Source organism: Nycticebus coucang, chromosome 16 (genome assembly GCF_027406575.1).
Source record: "Nycticebus coucang isolate mNycCou1 chromosome 16, mNycCou1.pri, whole genome shotgun sequence".
In the NCBI taxonomy this organism is placed as follows: domain Eukaryota; kingdom Metazoa; phylum Chordata; class Mammalia; order Primates; family Lorisidae; genus Nycticebus; species Nycticebus coucang.
Window position 1 is genome coordinate 6,290,625 of NC_069795.1, and position 20,561 is coordinate 6,311,185.

A 20,561-nucleotide genomic window follows, 5' to 3' on the forward strand; every position below is an offset into this window, starting at 1 on the left:
GCTGTCAGGTCTCCAGAATAGTGAGCATCAGTCTATGTCGGCCCAAGGTGTTGAGGTCATTTGCCTCAGTTGCTGCCGTGACTGAACAGTGTCTTCCCCAAATTCCTGCCTCCCTGGAACCTCAGCATAGGACCTCATCTGGAAACAAGGTCTTTGCAGATGGCTGAGCTTTAGGTTGGGCCCTAAATCTGAAGGCCGGTGTCCTTGTAAAAGGAGGTGGAGGAAGATACACAGAGACATGGAGGGGAGGTCACATGAAAATGCCACACGCTGAGAGCCACCTGGGGACACCAGAGCTGAGCCACATGCTGAGAGCCACCTGGGGACACCAGAGCTGGATGGGGCAAGGAAGGACTCTCCCTGGAGCCTTCAGAGGGAGCATGACCCTGCCGACACACCCCGACCACAGACTTCTGCTGCCAAGAACTGTGGGAGATTATGTTTTTGCTGTTTTAAGTCACCAAGTCTATGGTAATTTGTTACCTAGGAGACTAATACAGTGGGATTAACAAGCTGGAGACAGGACCTCGCTGAAACACTCTATAACCTGAAGCAATCAATCCAAAAGAATAATACAACTACAGAGAATTTTGGTGACTGCCCAGTAAACATATATGGTTTGTTAAGTGATTACTTCTAAAGACTGGGAAATAGATTGGAAGCAAAAAGAGATTTTTTTACCATCTGTGCTTTATTGTTGTTGGGGGATTCATTGAGGATACAAAGAACCAGGTTACACTGATTGCATTTGTTAGATAAAGACCCTCTTATAATTGTGTCCTGTCCTCAAAAGGTGTGCCACACACCATGACCCTCCACCCTGGCACTAGGTCTGTGTTCTCCCCTTCCCCCACCCTCCACTGTGCACTAATTGTCTTCACATCAGAATTGAGTACATAGGATTCTTGCTTCTCCATTCTTCTTCTAAGAAGAATGTCTTCCACTTCTATCCAGGTTAATACAAAAGATGTAAAGTCTCCATCTTTTTAATGGCTGAATAGTATTCCATGGTGTGTACATACCCATGTAAGAGATACTTTACCTAACAGCTTGTTAATCATTCCTGGGTTGGTGGGCATTTAGGCTGTTTCCACATTTTGGCAATTATAAATTGAGCTGCAATAAATAATCTAGTGCAAGTGTCCTTATGGTAGAAGAATTATTTTTCTTCTCGGTAGATGCCCAGTAATGTGATTGTAGGATCAAATGGGAAATCTAGCTTGAGTTCTTTGAGGATTCTCCATACTTCCTTCCAAAAAGATTATATTAGTTTGCAGTCCCACCAGCAGTGTAAAAGTGTTCCCTTCTCTCCACGTCTGCACCAGCATCTCCAGTTTTGAGATTTTGTGATGTGGGCCATTCTCACTGGGGTTATTTGACATCTCAGGGTGGTTCTGATTTGCATTTCTCTAATAATTAGGGACAATAAGCATTTTTTCCTATGTTTGTTAGCCATTCATCTGTCTTCTTTAGAGAAGGTTCTATTCATCTCTTTTGCCCAGCGATATAAAGGATTGCATCTGTGCTGTTCAGATTTTCTTTTTAACATGAACATGTGTTACATTTACTCTGTTTTGAAAAGATGATGCTGATGTTGAAGCAGACTGGGATGGGAAGGCCTCACCCAGTATGGGTCAGGGGGCATTTGGTGCAAACTTGCAGCTTCTGTAAGTCCCTGCTTATTAATATCACAACATGGTTCATGTTGGGGGTCGGGGGTTGCGGTTTCCTGAACCAAGCTGACCCGGTTCTTACTCCACTGAGACAAAAAGTTTAACTCAGGCCGACACAGTGGTAACTGAAAGCACAGGTGAGTAGAAACTGAAAATCAAACTGGAGCGGCTCAGGCCACGTGCACAGAAGGTAAAAGTAACTTCACAAGTTTCAGGGCAACAAAGAGAGATGTTATTTAGGAAGAACAAAGAGAAAGTTGCGAGCATTCCAAAGACAGTTGGAAGTGGGGCTCCCTAATAAAGGAGCAGAGGTGAGAGAGATCCAGACAAGAAGCCTGCAGGTGTATAAATACTCCTCTTCAAATTGGTTGCATGTCTTTCACTGGCTCTGCGCCTCTAGTATTGCCCTTTCCCATCCCTCATTCATGGTCTCTTTCTATTGGTCATTGGTTACCTAGGTTGCTTCAGACCCAGGTTCATATGGGCCCTCCAGACTCCCTGGCCCTGCCCACCAGGTTTTCCTCCCACCCTCCTTGAAGCCCCCTTCTCAGTTCATAACCCCACTTTGCCCCTTCCAGAAAGTTCTTGACCTTCCTTGGATTGACATTACAGTTGTGTATAGTCAGTTGGGTGTTCCGGAATGCAGCACGATTTCCTCTGCCCTGCCTCTATTGCTGAGAGAGAGAGAGAAAATTGCAAATGCACCCACCCCAGCCAGCTTTACAGGGGTGCTGGGTCCCATCACTGGAACCTCTGAAAGCATCAGAAACCTAATAACCCTTAATATAGCCAGTGACTTGTCCCAAATGTGTCACACAGGGTGATTCTTCACCCACTGATGTGGCCCTTAGGGAAGGGGAAGACGGTACCCCCAGCCCAGGATCCCACAACTCTCCCCAACTGTCCTGAGCTGGCCCACAGGAACTCACCTGACTCCAACTATGGGCAGGAGTTGGGGCAGGAGTTGAAAGGTAGTCCTTGCCTTAAGGTAGTTAGAGACCCCCAATCCCCATTAGGAACCATTGATGCCCAATTTAAGCCAAGGACTTTGCTAAGGCTTCGGGTAGGTTTGGTCCTAAAGTTCTCCATGGCTCTCTTGATGGCCTGCATCTTGCTTAAAAGAGAAGAATTAAAAGTGGGAGTTCAGGGATCCATTGCCCATCGTGGGATTCCAGCAATGGCCCAGAGTGTTTGCTTCACTCTTCTTTTATTGAAGTCTATTTGCCCAGAGGGTAAGATGAGGGAGGGAACAAAGACATCAGCAGTTTGACATGCTGACATGTCATGACATTTGTATGACAAAGGCCATACAGCTGTTAAGCAGAAGAGCCAGGAAGCAGACCCTACCTTCACTGGAGCCCTAGATCCAAAACCACATGAGCCCCTTGGCAGCTATCCACCAAGCCATCCACTAGAAAATGCAGCCAGACCTTCAACTCTGTTCATTGTTGAGTTAAAGATCCACACACAGGGTGCCCTGCTGTCAAAAAACCACAACCACAGCTCCAAATATTCCAGAACCCAGGTGGGCATGGGGCTGGAACTGGGCCCAATTCTCTAGCCCTGGCTAACTCTCCTGGGTGTTCCCTGGTCCCTGGTCTAGACCCCAGACAGGCAGCTGCTGAAGGAACACAAGCAAAGACAGCAAGGGTGAGCCTCCCAGCATACGGTCCTAACCCTCCTCTGAAGGAAGAAGGGCAACACCCTTCCATTACCCCTTCTGTGGCCAGGTCAGGCCACTGTGTCTGAAGCCTAATGGCTGACTAATCTCACAACCAATCTTAGAATTGCTGGGAGAATGGGGACCAAAAACCCCATTCATGGCAAAGGAAAGCACCCCCATGGGCAGCACCTGTGGCTCAAGGAGTAGGGCACCGGCCCTATATATCAGGGATTGTGGGTTCAAGCCCAGCCCTGGCCAAAACTGCAACAAAAAAAAAAAGAAAGAAAAGAAAAGAAAGCACCCCCAGAAAAAGAGGAAAACTAAAAATAAGCTGAGTGAGCTGGAACAAAGAAAAGTCAGCTAGTTTACATTTAAGCTAGCCATTGCTAGCAAGCTTCTTGCCTTTTCTGAAATTCTAGCCTGTTGGGGATACAGCTTACAAACACCCTGCTGGGTCTGTGAGTACTGTGAGGAGAATAATGGTCATAGAAGAGGCTGTGACAATGTCCTAGGAAAAGATACATCTTCTAGGGCATTTCCTGCCCATTCAACAGGCAAAGCAGATACCCATTGTGGAGATTTGCATTTGCCTGGGGCAGAGACCAAGGGAGTAGCTGGAGCCCTGAGATATGGGCAGAAGAGCTTATATCCCTTATTGCAGAGGAAGATCCTCTGTGGTGGTGGTAGGAGGAAAATGCCTCCCTCCCACCAATTCCTCAGAGAAGATAAACACAGGTGGCATTTTACTCCACAGAGAACTAGCAGAGCTTAACATCTCCCTAGAAATCTGTGTGTGTGACCTCAAGCAGGAAGCTCTCCCAATACAAGGCTCAGATTTCAGATTTCTGAAGGCCACCCTTAAGGTTAATAATAATAACAGTAGGAGCTGATATGATCAATCCCAGAAACTGCTGACATCTTTGTTCCCTCCCTCATCTTACCCTCTGGACAAATAGACTTCAATAAAATCAGAGTGGACCAAACACTCTGGGCCATGGCTGAATCCCAGGATGGGCCATGGACCCCCGAGCTCCCACTTTTAATTCTACTCGATGTCTCATGTCTTTCTTTACCCTCGCTTCTAGCTCTACATTTCTTAGTTCACCACCAGTTTCCACAGGTCTCAGAGGACACTGCCCTCGGGGCAGGACCCTGACAATAGTGATCTTTAAAGAAACTTAAAACCAACATCTTGAATAACTTCAAACCCAAGCCTTCCAGCACCATCCTATATTGCGGTGATGCTTTCCAGAGAAATATGCACGTGGCCGGGTTAGCTCAGCCACACTTGGACTGTTAAGAATGGATTATGTATATAAAAGTGTCAAACCCCAACTAGGCACAAGGCTAAGTACATTACATGAATTATCTTATTTAGTTCTCAAAATGTCCTGAGGTATTACTTTTATCCCCATTTAAGAACTGAAGAATCACCCCAAAGTAAGAAAATTACACACCTGGAAAATAAGAAAACTGAGATCTATTCACAAAGCCTCGGGTGTTACCAACAGTGAAGGTGTTGTCATAGATCAAAATGGACCGAATACAGACACAGTTCATTAAAGTTTAAAAAGTAAACACTCCTCTTTCTCTAGAATTCAAAATTCATCTGCTTTTCAGGTTTAATACTTTCTGTCCCAAACATTTTATTAATGTGGGATCTGTTTTCTCTTGAATTTATAATATACTGACCTTTTTTTCAGCTAATGATAAGCACCCTTAGAAATGTGACCACAGTGGCCAACCTTAGAAACCATGCACCACAAAACAGGTGCCACTTGAAATCCTGCTTCGTTTCCAAGAGGGGAGCTGATGGCAAATTCCACCGAGCCAGCACCTAATGGAAGTACAATAGTCTCATGGTCGGGCGACTTTTAAACCAACTCTGAGAAAGGATGGCTTGGACGATTCCTTTTAGGTATTTGAGGCAGCTTTGTAACATCATTGTGCACTTTGTTCCCAGATTGAGAAATGTTTAAAGAACTTGTTCCAAGTATTTGACTGAGTGTGCACGTGCACACGAGCACGTGGAATGAAGCATTGATACGGTTTAAGGGACTGGGCCGACTTACACCTGCCAGGTTTGTTAGTGTTTCCCATTCATCTGATCATGAAATAATTAATGACGTGAGGGTAGGTAAGGCTCATGTTTTTCCCTCCCAGATCTTCGGGCTGAAGGTTTGTCATGGCCGCCATCACAACCAGCTGCTCTCCTGTGAAGAAACACGGAAGAGGCTTTGTCGTAGGAATTAGCCTCCAGCCTGAGTGCCATGGGCTCCGAGAGCCACTTCATTGATGGCAGTGCTGTTGCCATGGTTACCAGGCTGGCCCTCCACAGTTAGCCTCTGCACCTCACCACAGAGGCTTGGGGTCAGGGCTGGGGGTGCTGCGGGAAAGGACACTTAAAGTTGAGCTGCCTGCCAATCAATTTGCCTATATTATTAGTTGTTGATGTCAAATATTAAAAAAACATTTTGGAAGAGGATTGGAAATATGAAAATAGCACTTTGGAAAGTCATCTGTAATTGCTAAACCATTTGGATTTTTAAAATCAGGCAACACAGCTTGCCAGGGAAAATAAGGTGCTCCCAGGTTACAGATGTGGCTTTAAAGCAGACTCGTTTCTTGGTTTATTATTCTTGGATTAAAACCAGCGTGATCCCCCTGATACCGGAGATGTGTTGTGTCGGTTCCAGTATTCCAGAGCCCGTGAGCCCTTTGTGGGCCTCCACCCTCCATGCCCGCTCCCAGGCCTAAGAAAATGGGATTTTGCCTTTCCATGAGAGCCTTTCTGCTGTGTCTCTTTCACGTCCTGGAGGGGCTTCCTGCTAGGGAACCCCATGACAAGTAACTTCAATAAGAGAAACAAAAATCCCCTTCAAGCGTGTTTTACTGATATGTATATAATGAAGTAAAAATAATGGTAACAAATTAAAAGTCATATTTATGTTTTATACACATAAATTCCTTCCCACTCAGAGATTAGAATGACTTAAGATGAAGCCCCATCATGCCACTTTAGGCCCTAAAGGGAAGCAAAGGTTTTGGAGGGCAGATCGCTTAAGTTGCTCCTGAAAGGAGTCTCTCAGAGAGTCTCCGAGCACCAGACATGCTGAGCCCAGCTCATGGCAAGAATGGCCCACATGGTGCAACATGGGGACCAGGACCTCAATGGTTCTTATAAAGCAAGGCCAACCCACCCTCCAAACATGTGAATTGACCCCAGGGCAGTTAACATCTACCAGAGAATTTTTTTGTTTTGTTTTTGAGACAGAGCCTCAAGCTATTGCCCTGGGTAGAGTGCTATGGCATCACAGCTCACAGCAACTCCAACTCTTGGGCTCAAGCAGGTCTCCTGTCTCAGCCTCCCAAGTAGCTGGGACTACAGGCACCCGCAACAACACCCGGCTATTTTTTGGTTGCAGCCATCATTGTTGTTTGGCCGACCCGGGCTGGATTCGAACCCACCAGCTCAGGTGTATGTGGTGCCTTAGCCCCTTGAGCCACAGGTACCAAGCCCTGAGAATTTTTAAAAAACTGCATCAAGGCCCGGAGACGGCTAACCCAAGCCAAAGAAGAAACTCATGTGCTTTCTTCTGCTTGGTTAACATCCAGATATGTGGGCATCAAGGAGTTAAAATCACTAGGTTTGAAGTCAGGAAAATCTGGGGCAAAGCTCAGCCCTTTACCAGCTGTGAGACCCTCAAGATGAGGCCGTTTCCTGGTAAAGAGGGGCTGATGACACCAACTGTGTGACTGATTGAGATTCTATCAGTGGGACAGGGTGACAGTAAGTACTATAATAGTGAGAGGAAGGAAGACATTGATGGAGGGGGGAGAAAGAAAAGGAGGAAGGGGAGGTGGGAGGAGAGAGGAAGGCGGAGAACAGTGGGAGGAGCATTTACGACGTTCCCAACAGCCTGTGGTGCATAAACAGGGAACGAGGAGTCTGAGCTTCAGACATGAATGACACGGGTCCAAATCCCGTCTCCAACATGCAGACATTCACGACCACTCTAAGACGTCCACGAGTTTCAGACTTTACCATTCGGCCTTCCTGTCAGATCAAATTCACATTTTTGTTTACAGTTTGAATAAAGAGCAGAGTCCACCCCAGCCACCTCCCACATCAACAGGCATATGATGCCGGAGACCAGACTACCCTCTAGCTTAAAGCAGCTTTAGCGGCTGTGTCCACCCTCCTACTTTCCCTTCCTGTCTCTGCAAAATCACCAGTCTGTCCCCGCATTCGTACTCCAGAGCACGGCCACGAAGAGGCCTCAGAGGCTGGGTTGTAGCTTAGAATTACTTAGGGCCACTTCACCAACCCCCTCATAATTGCTGGCCCTTCCCACTGTCACCAAGCAACAAGATGCCGTAAAATCACGCATTGACCAGACTCGAAGCCACAAGAAATGTTTGGGGTCACCACTCCTATTTGCAGCATCTGTTGGCTTCAGAGCTGGAACTGGGAGGCAGGGGGTAAAGATTACCAAAGAAACCAGGCTCAGGGAAACACTATTTCCCTGATCTTTTAATCTTTTGCTGGAGTATTTTCCACCAAAATATTTTAAACTAAGAACCAAGGTTATTCCTCTGATTACTAGAGTAGGGTAGCCTTGCCATTTTAGGAATCGGGAAAGACAAATCCAACTGTGTGTGTTTGTGCATGTGTGTGTATGAGAGAGAGCGAGCTAAGCATTTGAAATGCAATTTATGTATTATTAGAAACCCACCCTCACCTGCCACACCTATCAAACACCTTACCCACTACAGATGCCTACTGGCCAGAACAATAAAGCACCACACATACCCACAGCCTCCAGCATGACAGCCACACATGTCTGAAGGTGTGTGCAGTAATGACACCTCGGTGCTGGCTAAACTTTTAGTGAGAAGCCCATAATTAGGTTTAATCATTTCACGGCAAGCCTTAGATCAGTGGTTCTCAACCTGTGGGCCGCGACCCACAGGAACTGTATTAAAGGGTTGCGGCATCAGGAAGGTTGAGGACCACTGCCTTAGATAAATAAGTAGGTACGTATGTTACAGCCACTATCTGCCCTGGTCACATTGGTACCTTCCATATTGATTCAGTGTTCTTCTGGGCCTCAGGCCCTCACAGGCATGGCTTGTCCTATCTGGCTGTGGTCACTGCTTTCAGTCCCAGCGCCTCCAGGCTTGGCCACCTGAGAGTTGGGAATCTCTTCATAGACGGAATCCTGCCCATTTCTTCAATACATGTGTGCTCCCCAAACAAGGGATTTCAGGGCCATCTTGGTTCCCAAGATCTCAGATCTATTAACCCTCCAGGGGTATCAGCCATGTCTTCTCTTCTGTATTCTGCTGCTGTGACAGCAGAGAGGGAGAGGCAACCCGGAGGGAGGGGCAACCTCTGCCAGGGTTACTGACTTCCTAGAGACAGGGAAGAAACTGCCTGAGCGTGAGCTGTTCAGGTGGGAACCAGCCCATCCATACCCCACATTCTCCAACCACCTCCTCACTGGGCTCTCAAACCTAGAAATTAAAACTGTGCATTGCTTGAAGTCCTACAAGCTGAAGCTAGACAACTTGATGTAAACCTTGGGGGAAACCACTACAGCAATTTAATACATGAAAACAGGCTTTGTGCCTGCTGAGGTACAGACTGCTTGGAAAGTTCAGTGCAACACCCACCTAATGCAAACTGCAAACCAAGAAATATCTGTCAGATTGGCACTGTATTTGAGCCCAACATCTATAAATCTTCTCCACTGGCTGCTGGGTTTACAATTAATTAATTTTGTTCTAATTATTAAACTTTTTTTTTCTTTTGTTTCCATATAAATGCCTCTTACTAAATATCTGATTACTCAAAGGCCTTTATATTACTCATATAAAGGTCTGACTTTGGTAAAAAGTCATCTGCAACACCACTGCCTGAAATGTTACCTATTCCCAGGACTGTGATGTAAGACAATCCACCAATTCAAATTCTGGACCACAAAATTTCTTGGGGAAGTGGGGAAGTTTCAAATCAGGAAATGCTGGGATTCAGAAAACAATACCCCAAAATTGGCTGGGCGCAATGGCTCGTTCCTATAATCCTAGCACTCTGGGAGGCTGAGGCAATTGGATTGCTTGAGCTTAGGAGTTTGAGACCAGCCTGAGCAAAAGGAAGACGCTGTCTCTACTAAAAATAGAAAAATTAGCCAGGCATTGTGGCACATAGCCTGTAGTCCCAACTACTAAAGAGGCTGAGGCAAGAGAATCACTTGAGCCTGGGTGTTTGAAGTTGCTGTAACCTATGATGACACCACTGCACTCAACTGAGGGTCACAGAGTGACACTCTGTCTCAAAAAAAAAAAAAAAAACCAACACCCCTAAATGAAGACCTCAGAAGCAACCTCCGAGCAAAGGTTTTTCTCTGACCTTCTCTCCTTCCTTCCTGTCTCTCACTCTTACTCTCCCCTGAGGCTAGTCATAGAAACTAGAAAGAACCCCCTTTCCTCCACAGCCTGCCATAAAACCTAAAAATATTACTCTGATTTTCTGTGTAAACATTGGCCATAATGATATTAATAAGACCGATCTTATTTGTAGGTCATAAAACCCCATTCTAAACAGGGTGCTGCCCCACGCCTAGAAGGAAGGATGCTACTCAGAGATTCCAAGAAAAGTCTAAAGACAGGCCTTGCTGGGTTTTCCCACACCATCTGCTAGGGTTACATCATACCCTTTTGCCCAATTATATTTGTACCCAGCTGTCTATACTTTGTTAAACCTGAGCATAAAAACTGGACAATTTCCCCTGTATCTTTGGGTCTGTGTTTGGAAGGCTCACAGGTGACGTAGAACATAATCAAACACCTCCTGGCAGTGATTTTCAGTGAACCTTCAGAGGGTGAAGGACAAGTTTTTTCTTGGCTCCAACAAGGTTCACAAAGGAAGTATTCATACATGAAAATGATCACAATCTTTTGGAGAACCATATCCGCCATCTGTGATGGTTTCTTCTGAAGTATGTGGAATCCAAAGAGAGCAGCTGTGGTAAGAACTGTGCCTTCATTCGACCTGGAAGCTCCCCACTCTATTTCTCCTTCTCAGTGTTTCCATCTGCTTGGTGTCATTATTTCCTTCACATACACATGCACAAACTCATGCTCACACACATGGGTGCACACACCACAGAGCCTGCCTTTTCATCTCTACATCCTGGTACTTTCAGAATGAGAGCTGTGATTGCTTTTGCCCTCAAGCTGTGCTTCAAAAATACAACCTTACCAAGAAAAAAGAAATGGCAGGGCAGAATAGGAATCACTATACCCTATCATTAAATATTCAAAGTCAGAGGTTTAAATCCCAAGGCACTTGACGTTTTTTCTGCCCAGAAAAGCTGTACTTTTTTGTGTTTAATTGATTTTGCATGCAAGGTGCACAGAGGTCTTCTCCCAGCCCATAGGTAATAGGCTAAGACACCACAGCGTCAAACATCAAGCATTAAGTTTGTTTTTCACTTTTGCAACATGTTTTTTCTTTACTTCCTACCATTTTAAGTCAATTGTCCCTTAGGAAAGAATCTCTCTGCTTCAAAAAATAAGAAGAAAGCAAGGCATGGAGTTGAAATCAACTCACACCAAGTAAAGTTTAAAGCAGTAGGAGAGATTCTTTCGGAATTAACAGCTATGGCCTCAAATGTCTTAAGGAACTAACACGCAGCCCTGAATGAATCTACAAGAATTCCCCTGAGATACAGAACAGTGGCCAGCATGTAGGGAGCATTGGGGGCAAGGTCTTTGCACCCCAAAACTCTTTTATCTCCAACCACTATGGGGTAGGCGTTACTTAATCCATTTTCCAGATGAGAAAACCAGAGTGACGGGAAGTTGTATGACTTGCCATAACTCACCGAAGTTCAGACATGCCAGGAAGCAGCAGAACCAAAAATCAAAACTGAAGCCTGGCTGACCCCAAATCCATGCTCATAATTGCTATGCTCTAATGTCTGCCTAACTTCAGCATGACCAGTGCAGGAGGCCAGAATATGCACCTCAAATACAACTCTAGGAGACCAGAACATGCCACCCCAAAATATGACTGAAAGAGACCAAAATATGCCATCCCAAAATATCCCTTCTTGGCATAAGGATTATTTTGAGAAACTGCTGACACAGAAGAAGCTCAGAAAACACAAGAAATTACCCTTTCGCCAGGGAACTTACTTCTATTATATAAAGGAGCTCTCTCCATTTGTGAGTATCTCCCTTTCTGTTCCCAAATGGAGAGGATGACTCGCATATGCTTTAAAAACCTCACCCTGGTCTAACTCTAGCTTTCTGGGTTACCTCTCCATACCTATCCCCAGAATACCCTTCTTTCTTTCAGTATTTAAGTCTTATTGTCAAAAAGAGTCTGTTTTGTCAGTCTTACGATTTCTGTTTCAACAAGCATTCATGCTGCTCACGCCTCTGGGTATATACCCCCCACACACACACGCACAATGTATGCATGTTAATAAACTTGTTTTGTTTTTCTCCATTAATGTGCGTTTTGTTACAGGAGTTCATCCCAACTAAGAATGATGAAAGGGAGAGGGAAACTTGGAAACAGACTTTAACCAAATTGTGCTTAAAGGATGTGTGTGAACCATAAAGTGGGAGACTCCACAGTAGTCCTCCCTTCTCCACATCCCCCCATATCCACAGCCAGTACATTCTGAGGCCCACAGCGGATGTGGAAAACCTTGGACAGCACCGAACTCTGTACCTGCTGTTTTTCCTACACATACACACCTCTGAGAAAGTTTGCTTTATAAATCAGGCACAAGAGCTAAACAATGCCTAAGAACAAAAGAAAACAATTCCATTAATGGGAAAAACTCCAAAGTCAATAAAATAATTAAAGAGGTATATTCTGAGATAAATGTTTTTTTATTTTTCTGAGACAGACTCTCACTATAACACCCTCGGTCAGGGGTAGTATGGTATCTTGGCTCACAGCAACCTCCAACTCTTGGGCTTAAGCGATTCTCTTGCTTCAGCCTCCCAAGTAGCTGGGACTACAGATGCCCACCACAATGCCAGGCTATTTTTTGGTTGTAGGTGTCATTGTTGTTTGGCAGACCCGAGCTGGGTTCACACCCACCAGCCTCGGTGTATGTAGCTGGTGCCCTACCCACTGAGATACGGGCGCCAAGCCTAACCAAACATGTGACCACAGCCTGGAGAGTCACAGTCAAGGAAGCTTGAGTCAATGGCCCTGAGGCAGCCAGATTATAGTTTGGTTTTATATATTTTAAGGAGAAAGGAATTACAGATAAAAACATAAATTAAATATATGAAAATTATACGTTGGTTTGGCCCCAAAAGGCATAACATTTTGAAGCAGGGGTTCCAGGTTACAGGTGAGTTCAAAGATTCTATGACTTGTAATTGGTTAAAGAAATAAGGCTTTGTCTGAAGGCTTGAAATGTTTTAAGTTAAATAAGGAAGTCTGTTAATTGGAGACAAGCCACAATACGCAAATTGACAGTCTGCAAGTGTAATTCATCTGCCCTGCATGGCTTGATGTCCTGTCAATAATTTAGTATCTTATTGTCATAAAGAGTCTGTTTGGTTAGTCTTATGATCCCCGTTTCAACAAACATTAATGCTTGTCAATTGTATCTGAATCTCAATACCAAAAGCGAGTCCAGATACAGCGCCAGAAAATTAGTTTGAAGACTTTTCTGGGGTCCACCGTTCAGTCAGCAGTGGGGCTTAGGATCAATATTCTCTAATAGCTGCAGAATGGGCACTGGCACCTTTGGTGACTCTGGATAACCTGGGACTGGTTGCGTGCCCCTGGCAGCAGTAAATAATTTAATTAAAGAAAACAATATCCTATAATAAAATGAATGTGATGTTAGCTTTTCTCTCCCCTTCCCTCCCTCTCTCTCCTTCTGTCTTTCTATCTCTCTCTCTCTCTCTCTCTTACTCTCTCAAAATAATTACTGTACTATCCCATTTTCAGATCTTTGTTAGATCTTGTACTGAGGGTAACTCAAACCTCAGACGGAGAGAGAACAGATGAGGGGGCTATTATCCTGAAGAGTGAGATAAGACTATGATCAACCTAAATTTAAGTTTCGAAAATAACTTTTAGCCAGGAGTTATAATCAAACTATTTAACAATTTCGAGTCTGGGGCCAACCTGTGGGAACAGTGGCCAAGGCACTGGCATGAGGGTGTGGAGGCCCCTGCACAGTTGGGTGCAACCCTTTCATTGTTGGATCCTAAGATGATGGAGATGACAGTGTCCCAGGGAGGAGCCAGGGTGGCCTGCTGTTTTTCTACTGACACAGAAGTATTTCAGTGTTTCCTACTCAGTAGGGATAGCCCCGGCCATCCCAGCTGCACATCAGCCCCATTTCCAGCTGCTCTGCCTTACTCTGGAGCTGGGTGCTGTGCTGCACTCTGCCAGCAACCACCCATTTGGAAGAGATGAATTGCTATGAAATTTTAAAGAATCTGAGGTCCTATCAAAGTTCTTTTTCTCCAAAAGATTCATGCAAGAAAAGGCCTCAATAACCTGTGGATTTGTGGAAGCATTGTTTATTGTATAAAGATCTAGAAAATTAGTCTATAAAAATAATGGAGACTTTACATCCTTTGTATTAACCTGGATGGAAGTGGAAGACATTATTCTTAGTAAAGCATCACAAGAATGGAGAAGTATGAATCCTATGTACTCAATTTTGATATGAGGACAATTAATGACAATTAAGGTTATGGGGGTGGGGGGAGGAAAAGCAGAGAGAGGGACGGAGGGAGGGGGGTGGGGCCTTGGTGTGTGTCACACCTTCTGGGGGCAAGACATGATTGCAAGAGGGACTTTACCTAACAAATGCAATCAGTGTAACCTGGCTTATTGTACCCTCAATGAATCCCCAACAATAAAGAAAAAAAAGAAAATTAGTGTAGAAAATTAGTATAAATTTCTATAAGGTGACAATAATTAGCTTAATAACCCAGAGACTCTCAGGAGAATTTAGGGGTTCTTCCACAAATCAAATCAACATAGCCGCTTGGACAGGCAGCAAAAAATAATAGTAACAAATAACCCTGGTGTTTGGAGTCAAACATCTTACCAGCTGTGTGTGCCCAGGCAGGCTGTTGGACTTTCCTGAGCTTTTGTCTCTCCAGTTAGAAATAAAGTTCTGGGGTGGCGCCTGTGGCTCAGTGGGTAGGGCACTGACCCCATATACCAAGGGTGGTGGGTTCAAACCCGGCCCCGGCCAAACTGCAACAAAGAAATAGCCGGGCGTTGTGGCAGGCACCTGTAGTCCCAGCTACTCGGGAGGCTGAGGCAAGAGAATCGCTTAAGCCCAGGAGTTGGAGGTTGCTGTGAGCTGTGACGCCACGGCACTCTACTGAGGGCAATGAAGTGAGACTCTGTCTCTACAAAAAAAAAAAAAAAGAAAGAAAGATCTGTAAAAAATAACACTTAGGTTGTCTGGTTGTTGAAACGACTAAATATGACAATATGTGAGAAATTATTTGAAAGAGTAGATCTGGCAAGTAGTAAATATTCATTCTCTTTTCCCAGCAAGAAGTTCATTTAACACTTCCACTCAAAGCGCTGTACTCTGGATGACAAAAATGAATGGGACGTGGATTTCGTCCTCAAGGACCTACAATCTCAATTCACTCCTTGGTATTTACTCAAGAGAAGTAAAAACATTCAGGGACAAAAGGTTTGCCCACAAGTGTTCATGCATATGCCCCCACGTGTTTATTCAAAATATCCCCCAAATCATAAATGACTCGAATGTCCATTAACGGGGTCAGAGTGAACACACTCTGATAATGTCATCCTCACCAACAGAGGCACAGACTCCTCAAGAATTCAGCCACCTGGAGAACCAGGGAGAGGGAGTCTGTAGTCTTCTCCCACCTCAGTATTTCACAGAGAAGCTCCCCTCACCGTGGAAATCTTATTTCTGACCACTCTGAAATACCAGCTGGTGCATGTTTGGATCTAACATTATTACAAGGTTTAATCTCTTTAAGAATCAAGTTAAAAGCTAGAGAAAAGCATCTCTGCTCCTTAGAGAAAAATAAAACCAGGTTGCATTTCTCTGCCTTATTTTTACTGAATCTAAGTAGAAATTAGTAGATGAATGCGATGTTTTTAATGAGCTTTCCTTTTCTCCCGAGATGACTTTTGTATCCTTCCAGGGATAGACAACTTTTTTATAAGGACTCAGAGAAATAGGACCTGCTACAAAACAAACTAAAATTTCAGTCCGATGATTAAGATGCGTTTTGCCTCATTAAGTCATCCCCACCTAGAAGGCAGAAGGAGCCATTCATTCCCTTGGCTAGAAACATCCTGAGGGGTTGGCTGGGACCTTGGCACGTCATTGGTAGCAGCGACAGCTAAGCACCAGGTGAGTTCTGGGTGCATCCTTCAGCATCAGGGGCAGGGTGTACCCAAGGACAAGCAGACTGGAAAAGGGCAGGTGGCGATTTTAGTTTTCATTTCTGAGGCTGACGGCAAATTTCTAGATAGAGCTGTTTTGGGTTGACCATGATTCAGTTCCCTGTGCAGCTGCAGCAGGTGGTGGCCACGTGAGCATCCAGAACGGGAGGAGGAAGGTGATGGGACTGGCCTCTGACAGTCAACTAAGAAAACAGAGTACGTGGCTCGTAGGCAGCAAGCACAGGTCACCTTGCTTCAGGGAGTCTAAAGACAGAACGTGTGGACTTGAGAGGACGCAGGACAGAGGCATGCGGAGGGCGGGGCACACACTGCCCACTGGCCCCAGGCACCCAGGGGTACGGGGATGGTGGCCAAGGACAGGGAGTGGAGGGCCTGTGGTAGAGGCTGTTGCTGGATGTGGAGAGAGACGCAGGCACATCTCAGCCTTTCTGGAGAACTGAATGTCCGGCACCTGTTTCCTCATCTGTCAGATGAAGATGGTAGCCCGCTCATTGGGTTACTGTGGAGGTGAGGTGAAGGCCTCAACACGGAGACTGACTCATAGCAAGCACACAGTCAGCTCTCGCCAATAAAAATAGCAGGGAAGACCGTAATCCAATTATAATCCTAGCATGTGGGCTGGATTCCTGCGAGTCCACTGTGCTAAACCCTTTCCCAGAGTTAAATCATCACCCCACACCCACTCTGTGCTACTCACACCCAGCCAGCTGAGCCCCTTCCTGCCTTGATCCTTCCACATGACTGAGAACATTACCGCATCTTTGAACAATCTCCGGATTTCTAGTTTAGAAGACAGTCGAATGCACCAATACATTTCAAAGATTTCTCACCTCAATTTTTCTGCTCCCGAGAAAGTACTTCCAAAACAAAATAGTAAAAAAGCCAAGTCCCCTAGGCAATCGTGAAAGGAATGCTTTTGCTAGGCTCATGAATATATTTCTGAATGTAAGTTTTTTGCTAGGTTCATGAATGTATTTCTGGACATTTCTGGAAATATCTGGACATAAATTCTCTTAGGACTAAAAGTCTTGTAACAGGGAAGGATAATTGTTCCCAATCACGTGTCTGTATGATGGAACCATTCATACACTAAAGGAAAATCTCGATTCTTTACCAAAATTGTCATTATGCAAATGAGTCTTTGACTGTGTTTTGGCTCCTTTTGTATAATGTAAAGGTATGAAATTCAATAGTCAATATGCAACATTTTGCCCAAAATAAGTTATCTTAGATAAAAGCACTATAAATGTTACACTAATTAATTGATCAATTAGTTTGGAGAGACTTTTTGTTTTTCCTCCACCTGATTCCTCATTCTCTCTCAACTCCTGATTTCAGTTTACAGCACCCAAACCAGGGCAGGTGGCCACCGGGCCTTGGCGCAGCAACACCCTATTAAGAAGCTTGTCTGTACAGCTATGATTTAACAGTAACAATAAAAAAAAAAAGAGCTTGTCTTTTATCACCACCTAGTGGTCGCGCTCTAGTATTGCAATGTGCCAGGGCCGTTCTACACCCACGGCGGCCGGTGCAGGTTTAACAGTGAAACCGGTTTGAAAGAAAACATGTGTAAATATTCCCCGTGCGGCCAATACGGTCCGTTCTCTCCTGCACCGCTCACACTTAACTCATAAGACTAAGAACTCAATGACAACCTCAATCGTCGTACCAAAGGAAGATTTCCATCAGAAGGGACAGAAATGAAACCTTGGAGGGAGAAAAGGGAGCAGAGCAGAAACATTCAGTGTTCCGTGGCGAGAAAACACGCGCTCCAGTTTCTCTGTGGTTGCTTTTCTAACCGAATAAAAGGCCAGAAACAACTATTAACACTTAAAATGTTCAAGCCTCTCTTATATTAATGCAAACAAATCAAACTCTGAACTCCATTAGCTTCAGGTCCTAAGATTATCCCGTTTTTCTAATTTTTTCTTTTTATTCCAAAATGATTTTGCTTGTTCACTTGGCATTTTCTTTTGAATTAATCTTATTCACATATTCACAATGATGCTTAGTTTCTGGAAGCTTCTTATATTGAAAACTATGTGAACTTTTAAACTATATTTTGGGCTCAGTGCCTGTAGCTCAGCAGCTAGGATGTCAGCCACATACACCAGAGCTGGCAGGTTCAAATCCAGCCTGGGCCTGCCAAACAACAATGACAACTACAACCAAGAACAACCAGGCATTGTGGTGGGCACCTGTAGTCCCAGCTACTTGAGAGGCTGAGGCAAGACAATCACTTAAGCCCAAGAATTTGAGGTTGCTGTGAGCTGTGACACTACAGCACTCTACTGAGGGCAACATAGTGAGAGTCTCAAAAAAATAAATAAATTTAAAAATTTAAAAAAGAAACTATATTTTGGTCCATATTTGGGATTTTCCTCACAAGGTTGGAGCTGTAGGTGAAACCAAAACTGATAATATTTATATGGTATCATCAATCTAAGTAATTTTTGCATTTCAATGATACTTTAAAGAAAATTAAATGGGAGCAAATAAAGATACTTTTCTAGAAAGTAAAAACTTAGCAATGTAAGAAAAAGATTCAATTTAAATAATTGGTCTGGTTTGTTACCATTGCTTATTAGCACAAACATTTTCATTTTTTTAAAATGAGATATATGAGGGAAATTGGCACCTAGCAAAATCAACCTCCACCATATTCTATCACGAAAAAGCTACAGGTCAGCCCTAAGCATCAAGAAGCTTAAGAGCTGTTAAAAAATGATGCAGGCTTTTTTGGTAGGGCATAACTTAATGCAATGAAATTAAAAGTAGACATTAATTTTTAATTATATAAATTTACATTTTACTGTAGTCTTTTACCTTATTTTTCACAAAGATAGAAATGTTTTAAAAGTAGACTACTTCAATGATTTGGAACAAAATAACCTAATCCTATTCAAAATTCCTCTTTTTTGTTACTAGGGCAACAAGAAAAGAGCTGTTTTCTCCAGTTCAGGAGAGCCACATGACCTCTGCCACTATGGCGTACATTCCCAAATGACACAAACAGACTCGGGAGAAGTTTCTGGCTGCTTCAAGTTGAACTGCCATAATCACCAGGAAACAGGAAAACAGCGCAGCAAGGAAACAATACAGAGCCAACACTTGGTTGCAAGAAAAATGCGAAGAATAGCTCCCACGCAAAACCTTACAAGAAAGGCAAAGTGTCGGGTGAAACGCCGTCAGACCTACCTGGTGTGATGTCACTGGGGCTGGACCAGCTGTTGGGGAACACACATTCCTGGCCATCAGCAGCAAAATCCCTGTCCCCAGCTCTGCAGCCACACTACAAATCAATCAACATGGGAGAAACAGAGCAGCCACTCCCTGCAGCTCAAAGATCGCCAAGGGCACCAGGCTGTAGACATCTCTGTCCTTACCGTCATCCCTACACACGTGGGTGGCACAGCTACAGTTCAGAGGAGGCTCCCACGATGATGCACACAGCCACATGCATGGTACAGAATATGATGTAACTTAGACCATCAGTGCAATCTGAAAACGTGGGCTAGATAATCAGCGCAACAAAAATCATCTATCCCAGCGCAGACGGGAAAGTGCTGCCTAGAAGTCAGGCTTGGCAGCAGACAGACTGAGTTCAGGTGTGTTCAAGTACAGACTGTGAAGTGCGCAATGATGCTCGAGGTACAAGGTCTTTTACTATCCATCTTTATTTCTATGATTGTTCTCTGGAAAGCACTTCATTTTCAAAGCTAATTCTGAGACAAGTAGCATAAGGCACTTTAGAAGAAATACATTTATTGTATCACAAAGAGAAAGAAGCTCCACACCTTGAAATCGTGTTTTTCAGTGATTAATAAGGTCTAGTCATGCAAAGCGAAAACAAACAGACAAACTTGGCCAAGGCCAACAAGATCGGGCGCAGGAAGGCTGCACATGCTGTATTCACATTTAATTTCCTATCAGTATGATTAAGGGGTTATCCCTGTACAGCTCAGCATGTCAGGTGTGATGAGCCCTGGGTGAGCCCCACTGTGCGGAGGGCTGTGCTAGCTTCAGGCCAAGGTATTTCATAGAGTTTGGTTTGTGGGAGATATTTGAAATGTTGCTTCATGGCTTGGGTTTTCTAGAAGAAAGGGAAAATAATAAGGAAAGTCTGTTAAAGAGAGACAGAGAACATTTACCTCAATCTTCACTATTTCAATATAATACAGAAAAGTATCACCTTATGTTTATAAACCACTAATCATCATTTGCTCCCCAAGGCAAGGAAATTTTTCCCATGGAAAAACCATACGAGTTTTACCTCCTTTCTTTCACACACCACAAGGGAGTCAACCTCTGTGATTACAATGTCTCGCTGTGTTTCACGGAAAATAAGGAGGCGGACTTTACAACTTAGTCCTGGAGGAAGAAATCTAAATGGCCCTTGGCTAGACTAGGGGACAGTACACATATTAAGTGGCAACCTTTGGGAGGGGGGAGGGTAAAATTCAGAGTTTCATATTGTATGTTGTCCTGAGACTCGGGCATCAATTTAGATTTTGACTCCACTTCCAAAAATGGGGACTGAGAATTCCTTCGTCCTTCCATTCGTTGCCATGTCCTGCCTAAAATTATCTTTTCAAACAAAATGCACAGACCATGAGTGGTGTATGACATGGGTTTGTCTTTGGAAGACAAATGCTTTGCAGAGTGTCTGACTGCACCTCCACGTCACATTCTGAAGAAGGTTCTTGAATCTCTCCAGGGTTCAAGGGTGGGATTTAGATGCTGCCTGGTTCACTCCTTCACT

General features: G+C 44.3%; 1 protein-coding gene across 2 annotated transcripts in view; it reads right to left on the bottom strand.

Annotated features, from left to right (window-relative positions):
* Positions 1-19,458: 19,458 nt before the first annotated feature.
* Positions 19,459-20,561, bottom strand: part of SH3BGR (SH3 domain binding glutamate rich protein) — a 63,778-nt gene continuing 62,675 nt past the window's right edge. For both annotated transcript variants that reach the window (XM_053564722.1, XM_053564721.1), the window contains exon 7: positions 19,459-19,892. The gene's annotated coding sequence lies outside the window, so the exon portion shown is untranslated. The remainder of the gene's footprint in view (positions 19,893-20,561) is intronic.